At 45.0% G+C, this 8313-nt stretch overlaps 2 non-coding genes across 2 annotated transcripts; one reads left to right on the top strand and one right to left on the bottom strand.

The window, feature by feature from the left end:
• The first annotated feature begins 393 nt into the window (after nucleotides 1-393).
• Trnak-uuu lies at nucleotides 394-466 on the top strand. Its single transcript has one exon. It is a non-coding gene; the product is annotated as a tRNA-Lys (tRNA).
• A 435-nt stretch (nucleotides 467-901) lies between these two features.
• Trnak-uuu lies at nucleotides 902-974 on the bottom strand. The gene has a single exon. It is a non-coding gene; the product is annotated as a tRNA-Lys (tRNA).
• Nucleotides 975-8313: the final 7339 nt, after the last annotated feature.

Raw genomic sequence — 8313 nt, 5'->3', positions numbered from 1 at the left:
GCTTCTGGAGTTCACTTGCGCCGGCTGAGGCCTCCTGCCCGGGTTCTCCTTCCTCTCTCTTTCTCTCTCTCAAAGAACATGGTGGTGCTCGCCTTTACTCTCAGCCCTCGGGAGACTCGGGTAGGAGGATCGTCATGGAGGTCACCCTGAGACTACATAGTGAATTCCAGGTCAGCCTGGGCTGGAGCAAAATCCTACCTCAAAAAAAAAAATGTATTAAATAAATGGATAAATAAAAAGAGAAAAAATAAATTTGTGTTGTCACGCTTTAATAAAAAAAGAGAACGTAATTTTAGTGAAAACCTAAATTTAGCTCGTCGGAGGGGGGAAAAAAAAAACAACAACGTGTTACCCTTATATGAAGTAAACAGTAGAAGGCGACTCTTGCAGGGCGCCCGGATAGCTCAGTCGGTAGAGCATCAGACTTTTAATCTGAGGGTCCAGGGTTCAAGTCCCTGTTCGGGCGGCAGTGGTTTTTGTCTAAAACGGTATACTAGCAAAAACGCGAACTGCTGAAAAAACATGTATGTATCCTTTTTAAATTTGATTCGATACGTTTCTCATTTATTCCGGAACATAAACATTATAAAGAACAAGAAAAGGAACTGCAAAAATAACTTTATTTTTTGAGATTAGAGCTTTTTTTCTTAATGTTTTTATTGATATTTTAACAGGGGATAGTGTAAACTTTCATTTCTTCGTGAGTGTGGAGGTTTTGGACATTGACGATAGGGATTTTTTTTTTTTTTTCATATTTCAATTGCGAAAGGAAAAGAGGAAACAGTGAAGATCCTGTGTTTTCAACCCAAAAGAATGACGAAACAATACACACATTATTACCTTAACTCTAACCATAAAAAATCTACAAAATTTTGTCAATTTTAAGAAAAAAAAGCAGGAGCGCCCGAACAGGGACTTGAACCCTGGACCCTCAGATTAAAAGTCTGATGCTCTACCGACTGAGCTATCCGGGCTCTTGCAAAGAGTTCCTTTCTGCAGCTCTTTACGTAAGAGTAAGGAAACCTGGGCGGCGACCGCTCCTTCCGGGGACTTGGGATTACCAGCGAGCGCGAAAACACAAGGTCCACATCGCGCAGGGTTCCCCGCGTGGCCCGCCGAGCCTCAGCGCAGACGGCGCGCCCGCCGCGCGCCCAGGGGCTGCGTCCCCGAGAGCCAGGCGCGGACGCGTCCCCTTCGGCGCCCCGCAGACTCGCGTCCGACCTCTGCCGGTGGCCGCAGGGCAGACCTCGGCGCTAAAACCTCCCCGGTAACAGAGAGGAGAGAGGAAAAAAAAGTTTTAAAAGAGAAAAACCGAGGCCGCCGAGGAGGAAGTGACGAGCGCAGTTTGAAGACTAGGGACGCGCCTCTGCGGAAAGGACCCACACGTGCGCGGGCGCCGCCGTGGGCCGAAGAGAAACCCACATCCTACAAAGGACGTGTATGTATGTCCAAAAAATGGTAATAATAAAGTTACTATATCTGGAGAGTTTAAACAATGCTATTCAAGTTCCAATTTTGGACTTAGCCGCAATATACATACACACACATATTTACAGTATACATATATGTATGCATATTGTATATATGTACGTGTGTGTAGTATGTATAGCGAAGTTTTAAAAATGTGATCTTTGGCTAGGTGTGGTGGCGCACACTTTTAATCCCAGCATTTGGGAGGCAGAGGTAGGAGCATCTCTATGAGTTTGAGGCCACCCTAAGATGACAGTGAATTCCAGGTCAGCCTGAGCTAGAGACCCCATCTCGGAAAAAAAAAAAAAAAAGATCTTTTATTAGAATTAAACCATTTTATACTATGTATGTAAATATATTTTATTTTTCTTCTAAAAGCTATCTGAGCTTATCAAAGCTGTTATGAAAAACTAAAACAAGGGCTGGAGGTAGGGTTTTGCAGTTAATGCTGCAAAGCCAAAGGAGCGAGGTTTGATTCCCCAGGACCCACATAAGCTACACAAGGTGGTGCATGCATCTGGAATTCTTTGCAGTGGATGAAGGCCCTAAAATGCCCATTCTGTCTCTCTGCCTCTCCCTCTCGCTCAAATAAATAAAAGTATTTAGGAAAAAGTAAAACAAATTTCTATTATTAATAAGTCCTTTTAAAATACACAAAGGAAGGAATGGAGAGATGACTTAGTAGTTAAGCGCTTGCCTGTGAAGCCTAAGGACCCCGGTTCAAGGCTGAATTCCCCAGGACCCACGTTAGCCAGATGCACAAGGGGGTGCACGCGTCTGGAGTTCATTTGCAGTGGCTGGAAGCCCTGGTGCACCCATTCTCTCTCTCTGCCTCTCTCTCTCTCTCTCTCACACTCTGTCACTCTAAAATAAATAAATAAAAATGAACAACAACAAAAAGAAAAAAAACAAATGAAGCTGGGTGTGTGGTGGCATGCACCTTTCATCCCAGCACTCTGGAGGCAGAGGTAGGAGGATCTGTGAGTTCAAGGCCACCCTGAGACAGAGTGAATTCCAGGTCAGCCTGGGCAAGAGTGAGACCCTACCAAAAAGAGAAAGAGAGAGAGAGAGAGGGAGGGAGGGAGGGAGGGAGGGAGGGAAATGAACTGGGTAAGCCTGGGCTAGAATGAGACCTTATGTGGTGATTTGATTCAGAGGTTCCCCATAAACTTAGGTGTTCTGATGCAAGGTTCCCAGTTGATGGAGATTTGGGAGTTGATGGCTCCTGGAGGCAGTGTATTGTTGGGGACAGGCTTGTGGGTATTATAGCCAGTGTTTGGCAAGTGTTGTCCACCTTATATTGGTCAGGAGGTGATGTCCAACCTCTGCTCATGCCATTGTTCCCCCTGCCATCATGGAGCTTGCCAAAATAAACCTCCCCTCCCCAATTTGCTCTTGGTTGTGTGATTTCTGCCAGCAATGTGAACCTGACGGGAACACCTTACCTTTAAAAAAAAAAAAAGCTGGAGAGGTGGCTCAGCAGTTAAGACACTTACCGGCAAAGCCTAATGACCTAGGTTTTATTGCCTAGTACCCATGTAAAGCCAGATGCCCAAAGTGGCACATACATCTGGAGCTTGTTTGCAGGGGCTAGGAGGCACTGGTGCATCCATTTTCTCTCTCTCAAAAAACAAACAAACAAAACAAAATAAAATAAAATAAAATAAAAACAAATGGGGCCAGGCATGGTGGCACATGCTTTAATCCCAGCACTCAGGAAGCTGAAGTAGGATGGTCGCTGTGAGCTTGAGGCCAGCCTGAGACTAATTCCAAGTCAGCCTGAGATGGAGCAAGACCCTACCTTGAAAAACAAAAACAAACAAAAAAATCAAAAGGAGCTGGAGAGATGGTTCAATGGTTGAGGTGCTTGCCTGCAAAGCCTAATGACCTGGGTTTGATTCCCCAGTGTGGTGATTTCAATAGAATAGATGGCCCTCAATATATTCAGTTGTTTATTTGTTTGTAGTTTGCATCTGCAGTCACCTGGCTGGAGGCAGTGTCACTGGGTGGATCTTAAGGTGTGATGGTAGGTTTCAGATTTCAATCTAAAGATATACAAAGTGTGCCAAGCTAGAGTTCCTGAAGTGTGCTGTGTGCTTTTGGCTTTTAGGCTTGTGCTTCTCTCTCTCTGCTTGGGCCTGTGAAATCAGACCAGCTTCTTCTGCCACTATGGAACTTCCCCTGGATCTGTAAGCTTCAATAAATATCCCTTCCTCCATAACTGTGCCTGGTCTGGAAGTTCATCTCAGTGAACTTGAAGCTGTCTGCCATATCCAGTGATATGGAACACTGAGGCTCACAGAACCAGCACCAGAGACTGAGTGCAGAATCAGTTTATTTTCACACCAGCACGGGCCCAGAGGAATCTCTTCTAAAGCCTGGACTCTGATTCTTGGTCATTCAGAGCTCATCTACCTTATCTTGGGCTATTCTCATTATTCTCAGAGCTCAGAGCCCCATCTAGTGCCAGAGACCTTGAGTATGTGATAAGCAAGTTTTACAGAAACAGAAAAAATGGTTAATTAGCAGACACATGCCTGCAGCTGTGCTGTGGAGAGAAAAAGCAGCACAGGGTGATTTACAATAGGAGCCACAAGCCGGGCGTGGTGGCGCACGCCTTTAATCCCAGCACTCGGGAGGCAGAGGTAGGAGGATTGCCGTGAGTTCAAGGCCACCCTGAGACTACAGAGTTAATTCCAGGTCAGCCTGGACCAGAGTGAGACCCTACCTCGAAAAGGAAAAAACAAAACAAAACAATACAATAGGAGCCACAATACGGACCATGGCCTTGAAACAGTACAAAGCTACAGTGTCAGCACAAAGACCATGCAGTACTGCAGTACAGGATGTAACTCCGGGGGCAGGGGCTTCGAAATTTCCTTTCCCCATCTTCCACCTCCCCAGGTCTTATGTAAAGCCAGATGCACATAGTGGCTCATGCATCTGGAGTTTGTTTGCGGTGACTGGAGGCCCTGGTGCATCCATGTGTGCTCTCTTTCTTGCTCTCACTGCTTGCAAAATAAATAAATAAATATCTATATATATATACATACATATCTAGATAGATAGATAGATATTATTTTGGTGTTTGAGATAATGTCTTGCTCTAGCCCAGGCTGACCTGGAATTCACTCTGTAGTCTCAGGGTGGCCTTGAACTCTACCTCTGTCTCCCGAGTACTGGGATCATAGGCATGAGCCACCATGCTTTTAAAAATACAAATGTACCTTACCGGGTATGATGGCACATGTCTTTAATCCCAACACTCGGGAGGCAGAGGTTGGAGAATTGCTGTGAGTTCAAGGCCACCCTGAGACTACAGAATGAACTTCAGGTCAGCCTGGGCTAGAGTGGGACCCTACCTCGAAAAACCCAAATGAATAAATAAATAAAATAATAATAATACAAGGGGCTGGAGAAATGGCTTAGTAGCTAAGGCATTTGTCTGAGAAGTCAAAGGACCCAGGTTTGATTTCCCAGGACCCATGTAAGCCAGAAGCACAGTGGGCGTGTGCATCTGGAGTTCATTTGCAGTGGCTAGATGCCCTGGTGTGCCCAATTTCTGTCTGCTATCTCTCCCTCTGGTTGCAAATAAATAAAATAAAATAAAATAAAAAATACAAATGCATATGCTCTGAAAAGGATTGACTGAGCTATATCCTATAAGTTGGGAGACAGGAGGGCTGCTTATCCCAGAGGAGGTCACTAGCAGTGGCACTGAGGGCAGGAGACCCACTAAACGACAGTAGAGGGACAGTGTTGATCTTAGCAGTTGAGGCTCTTCTTTCTGCAGCTATTGAGAAGTACAGCCTTCCTCCTTCTCCTCTTCCTCTTCTTTTTATTTATTTATATTTGAAAAAATTTATTTCATAGTGTTAGACAGACAGAGAAAGAGGCAGAGAGAGAGAATGGGCGCACCAGGGCTTCTAGCCACTGCAAACGAACCCCTCTTGTGCATCTGGCTAACGTGGGTCCTGGGGAATCGAGTCTTGAACTAGGGTCCTTAGGCTTCACAGGCAAGTGCTTAACTACTAAGCCATCTTTCCAGCCCCTCTTCTTCTTTTTAATATATTTTAATTTATTTGAGAGAGAGTTTGGCTTATGTGTGTCCTGGAGAATCAAACCGGAATCCTTTGGCTTCGCAGGCAAGCACCTTAACCAGTCAGATAGTTCTCCAGGCCTGAGCACAGCCTTCTGCTACGGTGCTTTATCCACCGCATGGCTTTGGGAATGGGACACTAAAAGCTTTTTGTTGGCCAACAGTGCTTTTTCCCTTAGTAGGATTTTATTACAGTTCTTTCAAGAAATAAGTGCACAAGCCGGGTGTGGTGGTGCAGGTCTTTAATCTCAGCATTCAGGAGGCAGAGGTGAGTTCAAGGTCACCCTGAGACTACAGAGTGAATTCCAGGTCAGCCTGAGGTGCAGTGAGACCCTACCTTGGAAACCAAATAAATAAATAAAAATAAAAGAAATAAGTGCACAATTACTGAAAAACTGAAAAGATAAAGCTGGCTATAGTGGCACAAGCCTTTGATCCTAAGAGACTGAGGTAGGAGGGTCATTTTGATTTCAAGGTTAGAACAAGTTCCATGTCAGCCTGGGTGGGTTAGAGTGAGACCCTGTCTTTAAATCTTTTATTTTTGGTTTATTTTTATTTATTTATTTGAGAGGTACAGACAGAGAAAGAGGCAGATAGAGAGGATGGATGCGCCAGGGACTCCAGATGCATGCTCCACCTTGTGCATCTGACTTACATGGGTCCTGGGGAATTGATCCTTGAGTCAGGGTCCTTAGGCTTCATAGGCAAGCGCTTAACTGCTAAGCCATCTCTCCAGCCTGAGACTCTGTCTTTATTTTTTCATTTTTTATTAAAAATTTTTTTTTTGTTTATTTTTATTTGAGAGCAACAGACAGAAAGAGGCAGAGAGAGAAAATGGGCATGCCAGGGCTACCAGTCACTGCAAACAAACTCCAGTTGTGTGCGCCCCCTTGTGCATCTGGCTAACGTGGGTCCTGGGGAATCAAAACTTGAACTGGGGTCGTTAGGCTTTATAGGCAAGAGCTTAACTGCTAAGCCATCTCTCCAGCCCGAGAGAGAGAGAGAGAGAGAGAGAGAGAGAGAGAGGGAGAGAGAGGGAGAGGGGGGGGGAGGGAGGAGGGAGAGAGGGAGGGGAGAGGGAAGAGAAAGAGAAAGAGACAAAGAAAAGGAGGGGAAGGAAGAGAGAGAGAGGAAGAGAGAGGAAGAGGCAGATAGAGAGAGTGGGCCCATCAGGGCCTCAAGCCTTTGCAAATGAACTACAGAGGCATGTGCCACCTTGTATATCTGGTTTACATGGGTACTGGGGAATCAAAACTAGGTCCTTAGGCTTCATAGGCAAGCCCTGAACCCCTAAGCCATCTCTCCAGCCTATTTCTTTATTTATTTTAGGTTTTTCAAGGTAGGGTCTCACTGTGGCTCAGGCTAACCTGGAATACAGTATGTCATCTCAGGATAGCCTCGAACTCATGGCAATAATTCCTACCTTTGTCTCCTGAGTGCTGGGACTAAAGGCATGTGCCATCATGCCCAGCTTTTTTTTCTTTCCTTTTCTTTTTTTCTTTTTGAGGTAGGGTCTCACTCTAGTCCAGGTTGACCTGGAATTCACTATGTAGTCTTAGGGTGTCTTCGAACTCATGGTGATCAACCTACCTCTGCCTCCTGAGTGGTGCTGGGATTAAAGGCATGGACTACCACACCCGGCAATGCTCAGCTTTTTTTTGAACTTTTTTTTTCTTTTTCATAATCTTTTAATTTTTTTAACCAGATGGATGGACATTTATTACAAAAGTTGAGTTTGAACTTTTTTTTTTTTTTTCAAGATAGGGTTTCACACTAGTTCAGGCTGACCTGAAATTCACAATGTAGTCTCAGGATGGCCTCGAACTCATGGTGATCCTCCTACCTCTGCATTCCAAGTGCAGGGATTAAAAGCATGTGCCACCACACCCAGCTTTTTTGAACTTTTTTATTGACAACTTACATAATTATAGACAATAAACCATGATAATTCCCTTCCCTTTCCCACTTTCCCCCTCACAAACCCACCCTCCATCATATCCCTCCCCCTCTCAATTAGTCTCACTTTTATTTTGATGTCATCATAATTTTTTTTTTTTTTTCCCGATGTAGAGTCTCGCTGTAAGGCCAGGCTGACCTGAAATTCACTATGGAGTCTCAGGGTGGCCTCAAACTCACGGCAATCCTCCTACTTCTGCCTCCCGAGTGCTGGGATTAAAGGTGTGCGCCACCACACCCGGCTTGTCATCATCTTTTATGATGGTCTTGTGTAGGTACTGCCAGGCACTGCAAGGTCATGGATATCCAGGCCATTTTGTGTATGGAAGATTGAACTATAAGCAGTCCTATCCTTCCTTTGGCTCTTGCATTCTTTCCACCACCTCTTCCACAATGGCTCCTGAGCCTTGGAAGGTGTGATAGAGATGTCTCAGTGCTGAGCACTCCTGTCACTTCTTCTCAGCACTGTGGTGTCTTTTGAGTCTTCCCAATGGTGACTGCCATCTGAAAAGAGAAGCTTCTCTAACCAACAGTGAGAGTAGCATTAATATATGGGTATAATGTACTGGAGAGAAGGCTTAGTGGTTAAGGCACTTGCTTGTAAAGCCTAAGGACCCAGGTTCAATTCCCTAATACCCATATAAATCAAATGCACAAGGTGGCACATGCTTCTGGAATTCATTTGCAGTAGCAGGAGTTCCTGGTGCGCCCATTCTCTCACTCACACGCACTGTATGTCTGCTTCTCTATCTCAAATAAAATATTAAAAAAACATATGTGAGCCGGCC

This window comes from Jaculus jaculus, chromosome 1 (genome assembly GCF_020740685.1).
Source record: "Jaculus jaculus isolate mJacJac1 chromosome 1, mJacJac1.mat.Y.cur, whole genome shotgun sequence".
Taxonomy (NCBI): Eukaryota; Metazoa; Chordata; class Mammalia; order Rodentia; family Dipodidae; genus Jaculus; species Jaculus jaculus.
This window is presented reverse-complemented; position numbering and strand designations above follow the sequence as displayed.